Source organism: Dendrobates tinctorius, unplaced genomic scaffold (assembly GCF_039654945.1).
Source record: "Dendrobates tinctorius isolate UK_male_01 unplaced genomic scaffold, ASM3965494v1 ptg000011l, whole genome shotgun sequence".
NCBI lineage: Eukaryota > Metazoa > Chordata > Amphibia > Anura > Dendrobatidae > Dendrobates > Dendrobates tinctorius.
In genome coordinates this window covers 87,425,287-87,442,500 of record NW_027361679.1, presented here as the reverse complement: position 1 = coordinate 87,442,500, position 17,214 = coordinate 87,425,287, and the positions used below count along the sequence as shown (strand labels likewise).

The following is a 17,214-nucleotide window of genomic DNA, read 5'->3' as shown; positions in this document are numbered from 1 at the left end:
GCAGATTCAGTCTTCCCAGCCTGGTGCAGGGCTACAATTTTGTTTCTGGTGTCCTTTGACAGCTCTTTGGTCTTCACCATAGTGGAGTTTGGAGTCAGACTGTTTGAGGGTGTGCACAGGTGTCTTTTTATACTGATAACAAGTTTAAACAGGTGCCATTACTACAGGTAATGAGTGGAGGAAAGAGGAGACTCTTAAAGAAGAAGTTACAGGTCTGTGAGAGCCAGAAATCTTGATTGCTTGTTTCTGACCAAATACTTATTTTCCACCATAATATGCAAATAAAATGAAAAAAAAAACAGACAATGTGATTTTCTGGATTTTTTTTTCTCAGTTTGTCTCCCATAGTTGAGGTCTACCTATGATGTAAATTATAGACGCCTCTCATCTTTTTAAGTGGTGGAACTTGCACTATTGCTGACTGACTAAATACTTTTTTGCCCCACTGTACTCTTACTGTCATGTGTCATCAGTGACTTGCACATCAATGTCGGAGGGCCCCCCACGAGCATGGTCTCGGTCGCACCCTCTGCGACCATGATTGTTATGCCCCTGTGTGTAACTGTGTACATGCAGCATTACATAGTTGTCCAGAATGGATATTTTTAACCATTTTTTCAAAGTAACATGCACTCTATTATGTATTATTCACAAAGGCCAAAGGTAGACTATTTGTCACAATTCCTCTACTCAGTGTAGTGAGTGGCAGCTCAGCCGTCCGATCTGGGGCAGGGACCTGCTGAGCTGTCAGTATTATGATAGACTGCTTAGCGGTCTAATCTAAGGCTTAGTCATGCTGAACTGTCAGTGTGATGAGTGACAGTCCAGTCGCCCAATCAAGGCTGGGACGTGCTGGGTTTCCTATAGGTTTAGAGAAACTTGGGGGTCCGATAGCTTCCTCTAGAACAGTGGTCCCCAACCTTTCTGACCTAAAAAGCCACATTCAGCTCTGAGAGAGGGTCGCAAGCCACATCCAGCTCCCTACCCCCTCACAGTAGTGGCAACCAGAGCCCCCATTACGGGTATAATGATAACCAAAGCTTTTCCACAGAATTCACCCTGAAGCAGTATACTAAGATCCAGCGGTCCCCACAATAACCCCCATTCAGTATTCTCCCATCCAGCACTCCCAACACACTGTCTCATCCAGCTTCAGGCATCTCCTCCAACAGGTAATATCATCCTGTCTCCAGCGTACCTTACTTAAATTATCTCTAAACCCCTAACACCAGCATATGTGCATCCAGATCTACTCTTATGTGCAAGGCTACCCACAAAATTAACCATTTTGAGATTTGCTCTTCATATACCTGTTTGTTACATCTGGAGCTTATGCGCCAAACTGGAAGACAGCCACGAGCCACAATTCATGGGACCGGGAGCCACATGTGGCTCCCAAGCTACAGGTTGGGGACCCCTGCTCTAGAAGAAAGGGTACTGTTACGATTCCTCCACTTAGTGTGGTGAGTGGTAGCTCCAATTTGGTGCAAAGGCATGCTGAGCTGTCAGTGTGGTGAGTGGCAGTCCAGTCACCCAATCAGGGCTGGGGCATGTGGGTTTCCTACAGGTGTCTTCTGTTCGGAGTGACTCCCAGGCTATTTAGCTGGTTGTGTGCCTCTAATCTCTCTCAGTTGAAGTTTCTGCACAAATAGTGTGTGTGTGTCTGTCTGCTTTGTGTTTAAGTTCTAGTATTCTGATCTTTGTTGCCCGACCTTAGATTTGCCCTTTGACCATCCATTTGCCTGGCCCTTTTGTCTTGACCGGCTACCTTTTTGGTATTCTGACCCCATGCTGTGACCTGACTATGCCTTTTCCTCACCCCTCTTTTTATAACGTACCCTGCCAACCCATTGACTTGCCCCAAATTGTAAGGAGTTAATGGAGACCGTCATGCCCTTACATTACTACCAGACCTATACATGTCTTTTTCACCAGTATGGATCCAGGTTACACGTTCTGTGACCAGGTGGCAAATCTGATACAGATTAAATTTCCTTTACAGCCACTGCCAGCAGTGGAGAGCTAACAGTACCTTTTGACGTATAGTTGATCTCACCGGAACCTATGATGGACCTCACTGACAAATGTTCTGGAGAGAAAAAACAGTTTAGGGTGTTACCCTGTGACCTCTTTCTTCAGGGGATGAGTTCTAGTGGGTGGGGATAATCATGTTCATATTACATGGAACCTGCAATAGGATATTTTCTTTATCCCCACAAGCCTCAGAATGGTCTTGTGTTGACGTCTTTTTTTTTGATGCCTTAGGTTTGATTTATGATGAACCTGACAGGATCCTGGTTGCTGAGGCAAAGATTATAAACCTGGCAAAGGGGGCAACACTGCTGAAGACTACTACATTGGGTTCCAGCAATGATCCACTGATGTTCTATGCATAATGAATAATGCAGCTCTCAGGTGCCGTTTCTGCAAAGTTCTTTCCGAGACTCTTAAGGATGCTCTGGGTCTTCATGACTCCCCTAGTTCTCTGCTGGAGGCCATGACCTAGGCCATATGGATGGACTGCAGAATCTGTGAAAGATGTGGTGAGCAACAGGGTGCTAGTAATATTCCTCTGGAGCAGGTCCATTTACCAGGGATGGGGCCATTGGAGGTCGGCTTTGCCAGGTTTCGTGCTTTGGAGAAAGACGCAGACATGATCTTCGACTCTGTCTATATTGTGGTCTTGTAGTTAATTTTTTTTAAAAGAACTGTCCAACTCGCCCTCAAGCAACTAGTGAAACGCCTAAGTGTGGGTGATTGTTGTGTGGGTCACCCAGACATCCAGGTAAATTTGTTTATCCTCAGATATAGTATTGCTTAATACGTTTTGTACTTCAAGAACCAGGTATTGCCAGGATTGGCTTTCATTGACTCCAGGTCTGCAGTATACTTTATTGATTCGAGATTGGTTCTGAAATTAGGATTAGTGATAGTTAGTCTGGGAAAGAACAATTCAAATTTTTGTTATTGACAAAATAATGCTGCTTCTGAATAGGCAACGGTGATGTTCATGCTTTAAATGGGAACACTTCACTCTGAATCCATTTCCTATTTTGTCTTATATAATCTGTGGGCCGCAACTAGCGGAATGTTTTTTATTTTTTAACAGGGAGAAATGTAAAGTCCTACATCTGGGCATGAAAAAACATTCACAGAATGAAAGAATAGGGTGAAGCAACAACACATGGGAAAAAGACTTGGGTATACTAATAGTTCACAGGCTGCATAAGAATCAACAGTGTGCTGCAGCAGCAAAAAAAGCTAACACAATTCTGGGTTGCAGTAACAGAAGCATACAGTCGAGATCACGTGAAGTAATTATCCCCCTGTACTTCCCTCTGGTCAGAACTCATCTCGAATACCGTGTCCAGTTCTGGGCACCACATTGAAAAAAAAACAAAACATAAACTAGAGCAAGTTCAGAGAAGAGCGACCAGAATGGTGACCTATCTGCAAACAATGTCCTTTGAGGAATGGTTAGAGGATTTAGGAATGTTTAGCTTGCAAAAGAGAAGACTGAGGGGTGACATAACTGTCTACAAATATCGGTCTCAAGGGCTGTCACACACATTCTCCTTTGCACAAGGAAATACTAGAAGCAAAAGGATGAAAATAAATGGGAAGAGACACAGATTAGATATTAGAAAAAGCTTTTTGACAGTGAGTGTGATCAACAAATGGAAAAGTGTTGAGTTCATTCTCTGGTTCACCAGTTGTGAGTTCTCCTTCCAGACTCCCTCTGGTGGTAACAGGAGGTAGTGAGGCTGATTTGATCGGTGGAGATCTGCCACCTGAGAATGAGGATGACGATTGGACCTCAGGAGTCTCAGATTGGATTTAAGACAGCCAACGCCCTATTCAGTTGCTGGTGATTCCTTCTGGCTTGTCAGCTCTTGGTTTTCAGCTCTGTTCCAGTCATCTAAAGCTAAGTTTTTCTGCTAATGTTCACACTTGATTTTGTTGGTCTATTCAGTTTTATGGTGTGGTCAGCCAGCCCCGGCTGGGGGCTGTGCTGAATTTCCACTCTTATTTATCAGTATTTTTCCAATTTGCTTTTTGTCCCTTACTAGTTTGGTCTCTTTTTGCTCTGTCTCAGAATGTGCTGATATAGTGGGAGAAGTCTAGTGACTTCAGGGTTAATTTTGCTATCAGAAGTGTTGGACATTATTTTTGTAGGGTTTTTTGCAGGTTGCAGACCGTGTTGTGTCTTTCCTTTCCTTTCCTCTCTAGTTAGTTTGGGCCCCATCGTTTGCTCAGCCTATTTTCCTGCCTGTGTTTGTGCCTTCATCTTGTTTCACCGTCAATACATGTGGGGGGCTATCTATTCCTTTGGGGTCTGCTCTGGGGCAGTTAGTTTTCCCCTTTTCATGCTTCAGGCTTATTTAGTCCTCCGGCTGTGACGAAGCATCTAGGAACATCGTAGGTACGCTCCACGGCTGCTGCTAGTTGTGTGGTAGGATCAGGGATCTGCAATCTGCATAGTTACCAACCTCTCTGGTTTTCTGTGACTTAGCTTGTTTTGCTTTTTTCTCCTCGATGACCCATTCATGACAGAAGAACCAGCCATACTGCAGATTCTAGGGTACTCTAAAGCAGGAAAGGTTGTTAAAAAAAAAAAAAAAAAAAAAGTCAGAATTTTTTTTTTTTCTTTTTTATATTTTTTTCTCTTTTTCCTAATGGAGATTAAGCAATTGTCTGATCGTGTGGAGCAGCTGGCTGATGAAGTGCAGGGAATTTCCACCTACCTCATTCAGTCACATGCTGCTGGACCTAAGATCCCTACTCCTGATGTGTTTTCTGGGGATCGGTCTAAATTTCTGAATTTTAAGAATAATTGTAAATTATTTCTGGCCTTGAAGCCTAACTCATCGGGGAGCTCTGTGCAGCAGGTTAAAATTGTCATCTCCTTGCTGCGTGGCGATCCCCATGATTGGGCTTTTTCTCTTACACCTGAAAATCCTATTCTGACTAATGTGGATGCATTTTTTCAAGCCTTGGGGTTGTTGTATGATGAACCTAATGCTGTTGATCAAGCTGAGAGAACCCTGTTGGCATTAAACCAGGGTCAGGATTCTGCAGAGTTATACTGTCAAAAATTCCAAAAGTGGGCGGTCCTTACTACATGGAATGATAGTGCATTGGCAGCTCTCTTTCGGAAGGGTTTATCAGAGACCGTAAAGGATGTTATGGTGGGATTTCCTGTTCCCTCTGGTCTGGATGATTCTATGTCATTAGCTATTCAAGTTGATCGGCATTTACGTGAACATAAAACTACACGGGAGGCGCTGCCACCTTTTGAACAAACGTCTGAACCTATGCAATGTGATGGGGTTTTGTCTAGGGCGCAACGTCAGGAGTTTAGAAGGCGTAATAAACTGTGTATTTTCTGTGGAGATGCCTCTCATATTATTTCTGTCTGCCCAAAACGAGAGAAACGTTTTGCGCACACATTTGCTGTGGGCAGTATACAACCTAAGTTTCTTTTGGCAATTACTCTGATCTGCTCCTTATCCACGTTTTCCACGAAGGCTTTTGTGGATTCAGGAGCAGCATTGAATCTGATGGATTTGGACTTTGCTAAATGTTGTGGTTTTTCCATGACGCCTCTGCAGACGCCTATTCCTTTGAGGGGTATTGATGCTACTCCTTTGGCAGAGAATAAACCTCAGTTTTGGACCCAGGTGACAATGCGAGTTGCCCCAGACCACCAAGAAAATTGTAAATTTTTGGTGCTGCATAATTTGCATGATACTATTGTTCTGGGTTTTCCTTGGTTGCTAACTCATAATCCAGTTTTGGATTGGAAATCTGGGTCTGTGGTGAGTTGGGGTTGTCAGTGTGTTCTTAGGGACGCTCCTGTTTTCTCCACCTCTCCTCAGTCTCATGATATTCCTGATTATCTAGCCGATTTTTCTGATGTATTTAGTGAGAGCAAGTCTGCGTCTTTGCCTCCTCATAGGAGTTATGACTGTGCAATTGAGTTGATGCCTGGGTGTAAATTTCCCAAGGGTCGGCTTTTCAACTTATCAGTACCCGAACATGATGCTATGCGATCCTATATTAAGGAGTCATTGGAGAAGGGTCATATTAGACCATCCTCGTCACCTTTAGGTGCTGTTTTTTTTTTTGTGTTTTTTTGTGTCCAAGAAAGATGGTTCATTAAGACCGTGTATTGATTATCGTTCCCTTAACAAGATGACGGTTAAATATCAGTACCCGTTACCTCTGATGTCTGATTTATTCTCCAGAGTTAAGAGTGCCTGCTGGTTTACTAAGCTTGACCTCAGGGGGGCGTATAATCTTATTCGCATCAAGCACGGGGATGAATGGAAGACGCCGTTTAATACTACGGAGGAACATTTTGAGTACCTGGTGATGCCTTTTGGGCTCACTAATGCCCCTTCTGTCTTCCAGTCCTTTATGAATGATATTTTCTGTGACTTTGTGGATAAGTTTTTGATCATCTATCTGGATGATATTTTGATCTTTTCTAGTGATTGGGATTCTCATGTGGAACACGTCCGGACTGTGTTCCGGATTTTGAGGGAGAATTCCCTGTTTGTTAAGGGTTCGAAATGCCTCTTTGGTGTACAGAGGATTTCATTTTTGGGATTTATCTTATCTCCATCGACTATTGAAATGGACCCGGCCAAGGTACAGGCCATTTATGATTGTGTTCAGCCTACTTCTTTGAAGGTCCTCCAGAAGTTTTTGGGTTTTGCTAATTTCGATCGCAAATTTATAGGTAATTTTTCTGGTATTGTCAAACCACTGACTGATTTGACCAAGAAGGGCGCTGATGTGCTGAATTGGTCTCCTGAGGCTATCTCAGTATTTCAGGAGCTTAAGCAGAGATTTACTTCAGCTACAGTTTTACGGCAACCTGATGTCTCACTTCCTTTTCAGGTGAAGGTAGATGCTCCTGAGATTGGTGCAGGAGCTGTTTTGTCCCAAAAAGACCCTGTGACTTCTAAGATGAATCCCTGTGCCTTCTTTTCTCGAAAGTTCTCCCCATCTGAACGCAACTATGACGTGGGGAATCGGGAATTGTTGGCCATGACGTGGGCATTTGAGGAGTGGAGACATTGGTTGGAGGGAGCTAGACATCAAGTTGTGGTCCTCACCGATCACAAGAATTTGATTTATCTGGAGTCGGCCAAACGCTTGAATCCTAGACAGGCTAGATGGGCCTTGTTTTTCACGCATTTTAATTTTGTGGTCTCTTTTTTGTTCCGGGCACTAAGAATGTTAAGGCAGACGCCCTTTCTAGGAGTTTCTTTGCCGATTCTCTTAGTGTGACCGAGCCTACTACCATCCTAGGTGAGGGGTAGTTCTTTCTGCTATTTTGCCCGATTTGAGATGCGCCCTGGAGGAATTTCAGGAGGATAAACCTGAGCGTTGCCCTATGGGAAAATTGTATGTTCCTGACCAGTGGAGAAAGAGAGTGATGTCTGAAATTCATTGCTCCGCATTGGCTGGTCATCCAGGTATTTTTGGTACCAGAGATTTGGTGAGTCGGTCCTTTTGGTGGCCTGCCTTATCTCGTGACGTCAGGAATTTTGTACAGTCCTGTGGGACTTGTTCTCAGTCTAAACCCTGTTCTCGTTCTAGTGGGTTGCTGATGCCCTTCCTGTCTCTGAGAATGACTGTTATCTGGGTGATTTGTGATAGATTTTCGAAGATGGTCCATCTTGTACCACTCCCAAAGTTGCCATCTTCCGCTGAGTTGGTGCCCTTGTTTTTACAACAAGTGGTTCGGTTACATGGGATTCCTGAGAACATTGTGTCCGACAGAGGAGTCCAGTTTGTTTCCAGATTCTGGAAAGCCTCTTGTTCCAATCTGGGAATTTAGTTATCCTTCTCCGCGTTTCATCCCCAGACCAATGGACAGACTGAGAGAACAAACCAGACCTTGGAGTCTTATTTGAGATGTTTTATATCTGCTGATCAGGATGATTGGGTCTCATTTTTGCCCTTGGCCGAATTCGCACTGAACAATACAATAGAGCTAGTTCTGCCACTTTGATGTCACCCTTTTTCTGTAATTTTGGGTTTCATCCTCGACTCTCTCCAGGGCAAGTGGAATCTTCGTCCTGCCCAGGTGTGGACACTGTGGTTGAGAATGCAGCAGATATGGGACCAAGTGGTGGATAAGTTGTCACTCTCTCAGGAAAAGGCCCAGCGATTTTCCAACCGGCATAGGACCATTGGTCCCCAGTTTAAAGTGGGTGATATGGTTTGGTTGTCGTCTAAGAATATTCCTATGAAGTTTGCATCTCCTAAATTTAAGCCAAGATTTATTGGTCCTTATAAGATTTTGGAAATTCTTAATCCTGTTTCGTTTCGATTGGTTCTTCCAGTTACGTTCAAGATCCATAACGTATTTCACAAATCTCTGTTGAAGAGGTTTGTTTAGCCAGTGGTTCCTATGGCAGCACCTCCTAACCCTGTGTTGGTTGAAGGCAATGTGGAATAGGAGGTAGAGAAAATATTGGATTCTCGTTTGGTTAGACGGAGACTCCAGTATTTGGCCAAATGGAAGGGTTATGGTCAGGAGGATAATTCTTGGGTCTCTGCCTCCGATATTCATGCCAATAGATTGGCTCGTGCTTTTCACCGGGCCCATCCTGATCGGCCTGGTGGCGTGGATGAGGGTTCGGCGACCCCTCCTCAAGGGGGGGTACTGTTGTGAGTTCATTCTCTGGTTCACCAGTTGTGAGTTCTCCTTCCAGACTCCCTCTGGTGGTAACAGGAGGGTAGTGAGGCTGATTTGATCGGTGGAGATCTGCCACCTGAGAATGAGGATGACGATTGGACCTCAGGAGTCTCAGATTGGATTTAAGACAGCCGACGCCCTATTCAGTTGCTGGTGATTCCTTCTGGCTTGTCAGCTCTTGGTTTTCAGCTCTGTTCCAGTCATCTAAAGCTAAGTTTTTCTGCTAATGTTCACACTTGATTTTGTTGGTCTATTCAGTTTTTTGGTGTGGTCAGCCAGCACCGGCTGGGGGCTGTGCTGAATTTCCACTCTTATTTATCAGTATTTTTCCAATTTGCTTTTTGTCCCTTACTAGTTTGGTCTCTTTTTGCTCTGTCTCAGAATATTCCAGAGTGCTGATATAGTGGGAGAAGTCTAGTGACTTCAGGGTTAATTTTGCTCTCAGAAGTGTTGGACATTATTTTCGTAGGGTTTTTTGCAGGTGGCAGACCGTGTCTTTCCTTTCCTTTCTTCTCTTGTTAGTTTGGGCCCCATCGTTTGCTCAGCCTATTTTCCTGCCTGTGTTTGTGCCTTCATCTTGTTTCACCGTCAATACATGTGTGGGGGCTATCTATTCCTTTGGGGTCTGCTCTGGGGCAGTTAGTTTTCCCCTTTTCATGCTTCAGGCTTATTTAGTCCTCCGGCTGTGACGAAGCGTCTAGGAACATCGTAGGTACGCTCCACGGCTGCTGCTAGTTGTGTGATAGGATCAGGGATCTGCAATCTGCATAGTTACCAACCTCTCTGGTTTTCTGTGACTTAGCTTGTTTTGCTTTTTTCTCCTCGGTGACCCAATCATAACAGAAAAGGCTGCCATGAGAGGTGGTAAGTTCTCATTCAATGGAATTTTTCACACAGAAGCTGGACAGACATCTGGGAAGCTTTAGTGAATCCTGCATTAAGCAGGGGGTTGAACCAGATGACCCAGGAGGTCCCTTTCAACTTTCCATTGTATGATTTTTTTTTTTTTACCTGCTGGGGTGGTTCTGGGGCTACCATGGCTGCTTATTCATTACCTCCCCATCATCCTTATGATTGTGATATTAATCTTTTCCTTAATGCCAAATTACCTAGAGCTCACCTTTACAATTTATCTGGGCCTGAACGTCCTGCGATGAAAAATTATGTAAATGAAAGTTCACGGAAGTCATATCCATCGTTCCTCATCCCCCGTAGCTGCTGGATTTTTCTTTGTAATAAAAGAAAGATGGTGGCTTCCTTCCTTGCCTCGATTTCTGAGAACTGAACACTTGCCCACTTCCACTTATCCCCGACCTAAATGATCAGCTGATGGGGACTGAGTGGTTTTCTAAACTTGACCATAGAGGGACTTACAATTTGATACGCATCAAGAAGAGAGATGAGCGTAAAACTGTTTTTATCATCCAAGTGTTTATTCTAAAACCTTGTCATGCCATTTAGGTTCACCAATGCATCAGGAGTATTTCAAAACTGTTTGAATTATGTTTTTTCTGGTTGCATTGTGAGATTTGTTGTGATTTACTTTGAGGATATTAAATTTTTTTTCTCCTGATTTGGATTCTCACCAGGAACATGTCTGTGTAGTATTACAAAGGTTGAGGGAGAAACCTTTGTTTGCTAAAACTGAGAAATGCATTTTTTTCTGTTCAGGAAACTTCATTTCTGGCGTTAATTTTATCGATGGATCCTTGGAAGGTGCAAACCATAATAGATTGGGTCCAACCTAGTGACCTGAAAGTGTTGCAATGTTTTCTAGGCTTTGCCAATGTTTAAAGGGAATTCAATAGGAGTTTTTATCAGATTGTTAAACCTCTTACTGACCTCAGTACATTGAGATGCTATTAGGGCTTTTGAAAAATTGAAAGAGTGTTCACCAGGAGAATTTCACTGCAGTAAATTTGAACTGCTTTGAACTCGCCTCTGCACGCTGAGACTTTTTCTTGAGGTGCTAGTGGGGATCTCACTGAGGGTTCACCACAGTTCAGCCTGGCTGGGAAACCAACCTCAGTGACTGGTGGTAACCTCAATGAAGTCATCGCTGCTCACTGATGCTATGCTCGCAGCAGCTCATTCACCAATAGTTCTTAGCCTGGACTGTCGTACCATCCAGGTTGAGAACTGTTTATCCCCCAGACATGGATTACAGCGTGGGACAGAACAACGGACAGGTGAGGGATATTGTTGTTTTTTATTTTTGTTTTATTAAAGGAGACCAGGGATTCAGTGGAATTAGGCGCAAGGTCAGTATAACTGTGTTATTTTTAAATAAAAATGGAAAAGTGTGCTTTGTTTTTTTTTCAAATAGAAGACTTTACTCTGGCTTTTTGTTTATTTAAGATATAACTATAGGATTAGTAATGGATAGGTGTCTTGTATACGCTTCTCCATTACTAAGTCGTGGGCTTGATGTCACCTGACAATGCAAAGATGACATCAAACCCACAAATTTGAACCCCACTTGCCACCACTACAGGGCAAGTGGAAACGGTGGGGCAAAGTATCAGAATTGGTTCATCTAATAGATGTGCCTTTTCTAGGCGGCTGGGGGGGTCAATATCCATGGCCCCTTACTAGCCTGAGAATACCAGCCCCTAGCTGTCTGCTTTAGTAAGGCTGGTTATCAAAAATTGGGAGGACCCCACATTGTCTTGTAGCCCTCACCTGTGAGTTTTGCCTGGCTGGTTATCAAAAATATAGGAGAACCCACACTTTTTTTTTTAATTATTTATTTACAGCGCAGGAGCCGGTTGATGAATACTCCCATCAGCTGCCACCAGTGACCGGAGGTAAACTTTATACCTCCGATCACAGTTGTGAGCTCAAGCTGTCTTCTGACAGTGCGGGAACCACGGCTGTCTGACCAGCAGTGATGATTTTACTGCCAATCAGAAGCGATATTTGCCGTGCTGTCATGCAAATGATAGCATGGCAAACACTAAATGTTTGGGCACCCCATTCAAGTGAATGGGGTCCAGTAACTGTTCTGGTACCAGAACCCAAGCTTTTTGTAATTGTTTGGCTGAACCCACAGGACCCGTACATCCAGGTGTCTGCCCATTTCTAGTCCTGCCTTTAAAGTGGGTGATAAGGTTTGGTCCAAAATATTAAACTTAAAGTATCATTGGCAAAGTTGGGCATGAAGTCTACTGGTCCCTATGAGATTCGGGATGTTGTCAGTTTGATGGATTTTAGGTAGGGATGAGCAAATAACTTTGGATAATTCCTTATCCGAATAGCTATAGCGTTTACTGAATAGCTGCATTGGGAACCCGGATACCTGGAGCGCTCCCGATGATGAGCTGTTCGGCGCCGCACCTGCATGTGTCACGGCTGTGTGACAGTGACAACACATGCATGGAGAGCCTATTTGTTGGGCTTTCCTCAAGTATCTCATCCATTGGTAGGGATATGTGTTATGAATGAGTCACCGTAGAAGGCAAAAACAGAAATGCTAGCTAAGTCCAGAAAACCAGAGAAGTTGGCAGCTATCGGATTGCAGACCCCTGAACCTATCAACAACAACTAGCAGTAGCCGTGGGGGGTTCCTACGATGCCCTAGACCCCTCGATCACAGCCGGAGAACTGCCTAGCCTAAAGACAGAAAGGGAAATCTAAACTGCCCCAGAGCAGACCCCAAAGCAATAGGCAGCCCCCAAAATATAATGACGGTGAAGCAAGAAGAAAAAACACTAACACAGATAGAAATATAGACTGAGCAAATGATGGGGCCCAAGCTAACTAGATAGGACAGGATAGGAAGGCTGCTGTCTGCAATCCGCGAAAAACCCTATCAAAATAAGAGCCAACAGACTGACAGGGAAAAAGGCCCTGAAGACGCTAGGCTTCAAAAAGACTATATCAGTACTCAGGTATTTTCTGAAGACAGAGCAAACCGACAAAAAGGAATTCAGCTCACCCCAGCAGGGAATGGCAGAATCCAGAAAAGCAAGGCAAACTAAAACCAAAACACAAATGCAAAAAGGCAAAGCAGAAAACTTAGCTTTTGAGGAGCAGGAATCAGACTGGTCTCCTAGAATTCCACAGAGAAATCACCAGCGAGGCAGAAGGGAGTCGGCTGCCTTATATCCAGTCAGAGATCCCCGTCGCCCAGTCATCCTCTCCCAGCTCAGGTGCTTGGTAATCAGCCTCACTACCTTCCTTCACCAGAAGAGGGAGTTCATCAGACCTCAATGGTGAAGGGGAAAATGAACTCATAACAGATATGCCCCAGAGGAGAGATTCTGGGTTCCAGCCTGAGCCGTGAAGGCAGATCACCTAGTCAGGGCCTTCCATTTTAGATTTCCTGGTAAACTTGGGGGTCCGGTAGCTCCCTCTACAGCAAAGGGCTCTGTCATGATTCCTCCACTCAGTGTGGTGAGTGGTGGCTCAGCGGTCCAATCTTGGGCAAGGGCATGCTGAGCTGTCAGTGTGGTGAGTGGTAGTCCAGTCACCCATGTCAGGACTGGGGCATGCTGGGATTCCTACAGGTGTCTCCTGTTCAGAGTGACTCCCAGGCTATTTAGCTGGTTGTCTGCCTCTACAACTGGCAGAGATTAGGTCTCTGAACAAGTGGTGTGTGTGTCAACTTTGCGCCTTAAGTTTTAGTATTTTGATCTTTGTTGCCTGATCTTAGATTTGCCTTTGACCATCCATTTGCCTGGCCCCTTTGTATTGGTCCACTACCTTCTAGGAATGCTGAACCTGGACTGTGGCCTGACTATGCTCTTGCCTCAAATGACATGTTTAGAGGCTATTGTCACACTAGTCGGTCAAATACATGATATGTCGGGTTGGAATTTTTTGGTCTTGGTCAGCTGTTTTTACCTGATCAAACAGTTGAGTGTCTTATGATACTTGTGGATCCATACTTATGTGTAACTGAAAAGGTTCCGGAGATTTGAAATCTTATGTGAATGAACAGTCTTTATTAGAGTTGAGCGAAACGGGTCGAAAAAATTCAAAAGTCGCCGACTTTTGGCAAAGTCGGGTTTCATGAAACGAAACCCGACCCTAGGATGAGGTCGGCCACGAGGTCGGCGACTTACGCGCCAAAGTCGCGTTTCAAAAGTTTGTTTTGCGCTCTTTTTCAGCCAATCAGGATCCACGGACACTGTGGGCAACGTGATGACATAGGCACGGGTCACCACCATCTTTTAGAAGGGCATGCAAGTGATTGGCTTGCTTTGGTGGGCGTCACAAGGGTATAAAAGGGCGTGCACGCCGACCGCCATCTTACTTCTGCCGATCTTAGCATAGGGAGAGGTTGCTGCTGATTCTGTAGGGAGAGCGTTAGGCAGGGAAGAAGACAAAAAAACTGCTTCTGCTGCTAGCGATTTGGCCTGCACAACACACCAGTCACTGTGTGTGCAGTGCAAGGGGAGGCTATATAGTGGTGTATCAGTGGTGTTGGTTGTTGGGCTGCCTTCTAAGGCTTCCTGACAGGCTGGCATTGCTGTTTACCCACTGCTCCGCAAACTGCTTTTTTAAAAGCAATCCAATCTCCCTTATCCTCTAGTCACTTTTGTCACAGCTGTGCCATCGAGCTTGTCACATAGCGCTCAGATATTCATTGGGCCTCACACAATCCAAAAGTGTCCAGTGTCCAAAAGTGTGTGCAGAGATTCAAAATCTCACTTATCCTCTAGTCACTTAGGTCACAGCTGTGCCATCGAGCCTGTCTCATAGTGCTCAGATATTCATTGGGCCTCACACAATCCAAAAGTGTCCAGTGTCCAAAAGTGTGTGCAGAGATTCAAAATCTCCCTTATCCTCTAGTCACTTAGGTCACAGCTGTGCCATCGAGCCTGTCACATAGCGCTCAGATATCAGTGGGCCTCACACAATCCAAAAGTGTCCAGTGTCCAAAAGTGTGTGCAGAGATTCAAAATCTCACTTATCCTCTAGTCACTTAGGTCACAGCTGTGCCATCGAGCCTGTCACATAGCGCTCAGATATCAGTGGGCCTCACACAATCCAAAAGTGTCCAGTGTCCAAAAGTGTGTGCAGAAATTCAAAATCTCCCCTGTCCTATAGACACCTTGTACCTTGTTTTACATACTATATAGTTTGCTGGATTTTGTCTACATTTCTACCAAAAATGAGGAAGGCTGGTGGAAGAGGCCGTGGAATTGGGCGGGGGTTGGCAGCTGGTAATGATGGTGTTGGTGGTGGATCTGATGGTAGTGGCAAGAGCAAAATAGGACTGAATGCAGGAGGTGTTGAGCCTGCGTCATCGTCTGGCTACATAAGGCCTCGAACGCTTAGTTTTCTAGGAGTTGGCAAACCGCTTTTAAAGCCAGAGCATCAGGAAAAAGTTTTGTCTTACATTGCTGACTCAGCCTCCAGCTCTATCGCCTCCTCTTCTTCAGTTGTAAAAAGTAAAAGCACTGAGTCGTCATTGGAGGCTCATGTTCATGAACCACACCTTTCCTTGTGTCCTTCACCCCAACCAAGATTGAAGGATGACGCAGGCCATACTACTGATTACTCCATGGAGCTGTTTTCACATACCATGCCTGGATTATCAAGTGAAATGGTGAATTACCCAGGCCAAGATGAATCTGACATGGAGTGCACTGATGCACAGCCGCTGATGGATGATTCTGCTGGTACATTCACTCAGAGCACTACATTGTCCTCGCAGTGTACAGAGCCAGATTCTGACCCTGATGAGACTCAGGTGCCCCTTCCCGCACACTATACCACCATACACGGTGACACAGAGGAAGGTGCTCATGACATAGAAGAGGAGGTGATGGATGACCCAGTTGTTGACCCAGATTGGCATCCATTGGGGGAAGAGGGTGCTGCTTCCAATAGCTCAGATGAGGAGCATCCACAGCAGACATCGACATCGCAACAGCTATTATCTGGCAGGCCCGGAGCACTCCAAAGACAGGTTCCAAACATCAAAAGAGTTGCTGGACAGCTTGTCCAGAGGGTCAAAAGATCACAGCGTGCTAGGCCGCAAAATGTCTGCCAAAGTAGGAAGAGTGCAGTGTGGCACTTTTTTGAACAAAATCCTCATGATCAGGCCAAGGTTATCTGTAAGAAGTGCGCAAAGACCTTTAGCCGAGGGAAAAATCTGAAAAATTTGAATACCAGTTGCATGCTTAGACATTTAACCAGCATGCACTTGCAAGCGTGGACACAACACCAAACCTCAAGTGCCACATGTGCAACTGATCACAACGAAGGTAGTCAGCAACGCTACATTGTTTCCCCCACTGTAAGCCCACCGGTTAGCACAGCAGCAAATGTTGAGGTGTCGTTGCAAGGCCACAGCAGTCAGGGAATCCCACTGTTATATCAACGAAAGACTGATTCTAGGCCATCAGAAAGAACACCAACTCCATCACCATCATCAACCCTCTCTCAGTCCGCCCTGTCCACCGCTACTTCCACCGTATGTAGCTCTCAAGTCCAGCTCACCCTCCTGGACACTATGAGTAGGTCAAGAAAGTACTCAGTCTCTCATCCGCGTACACTGGGTTTGAACGCCCACATTGCCAAACTAATCTCATTTGAGATGATCCCCTTTCTGTTGGTGGAAAGCACAGCTTTCCGCGAACTCATGGCCTATGCAGTACCATGCTATGACCTACCCAGTCGCCACTTCTTCTCTCGCAAAGCCATCCCAGCCCTCCACCATCATGTGAAAGACCGCATTGTCCATGCACTCAAGCAGTCAGTGAGCGGAAAGGTGCACCTCACTACTGATGCATGGTCCAGTCGGCATGGCCAGGGCCGTTACGTGTCCATCACTGCGCACTGGGTTAATGTGGTGGATGCAGGGTCCACAGGGGACAGCGGTGGTGGGACAGTGCTGCCTAGCCCACGGTATAGGAAACAGTTGGCTGTAGTCGTTCCACCCTCCTCCTCCTCCTCCTCCAGAAGCGAAAGCTCGTCCACAGAGCGCAGTCGTACGAGCACTCCATCTGCAGCAGCCACTGTTGCACACGAGGTGTCCCCCTATCGAGCAGCTAGTGGAAAGCGTCAGCAGGCTGTGTTGCAGATGATGTGTTTGGGCGACAGACATACCGCCGAGGTGCTGGCCGAGTACTTGAAGCGACAAACTGAGTCATGGCTGGGCAGTGTACATCTTGAGGCAGGCATGGTAGTTAGTGATAACGGCCGTAATTTTGTGGCAGCCATAGCCCTTTCAAAACTCAGCCACATACCTTGCTTGGCTCACACCTTGAACCTGGTGGTGCAGTGCTTCCTCAAAAATTATCCGGAGTTAACAGCCCTGCTCCAGAAGGTGCGAAGACTGTGCGCGCACATCCGCCGGTCGCCTGTACACTCCGTTCGTATGCAGAAGCTGCAGTGATTGCTCCACCTTCCCAACCACCGCCTCATTATCGACATTGCAACAAGGTGGAACTCCACCCTGCACATGGTGGAGCGGCTGTGCGAGCAGAGGCAGGCCATAATGCATTTGTGGGAGGATACACGGCCAGGCACTTTGAGAGCAGACA

General features: G+C 45.5%; 1 protein-coding gene across 5 annotated transcripts in view; it reads left to right on the top strand.

Moving 5' to 3' along the window:
• Positions 1-17,214, top strand: part of LOC141048597 (excitatory amino acid transporter 1-like) — a 260,918-nt gene that overhangs the window by 65,950 nt on the left and 177,754 nt on the right. The window contains exon 1 of one of the 5 annotated variants that reach the window (XM_073544392.1): positions 2,575-2,785. The exons of the other annotated variants lie outside the window; for them this stretch is intronic. The gene's annotated coding sequence lies outside the window, so the exon portion shown is untranslated. Of the gene's footprint in view, positions 1-2,574; positions 2,786-17,214 lie in introns of those variants that run through there. 5 annotated transcript variants of the gene reach the window in all.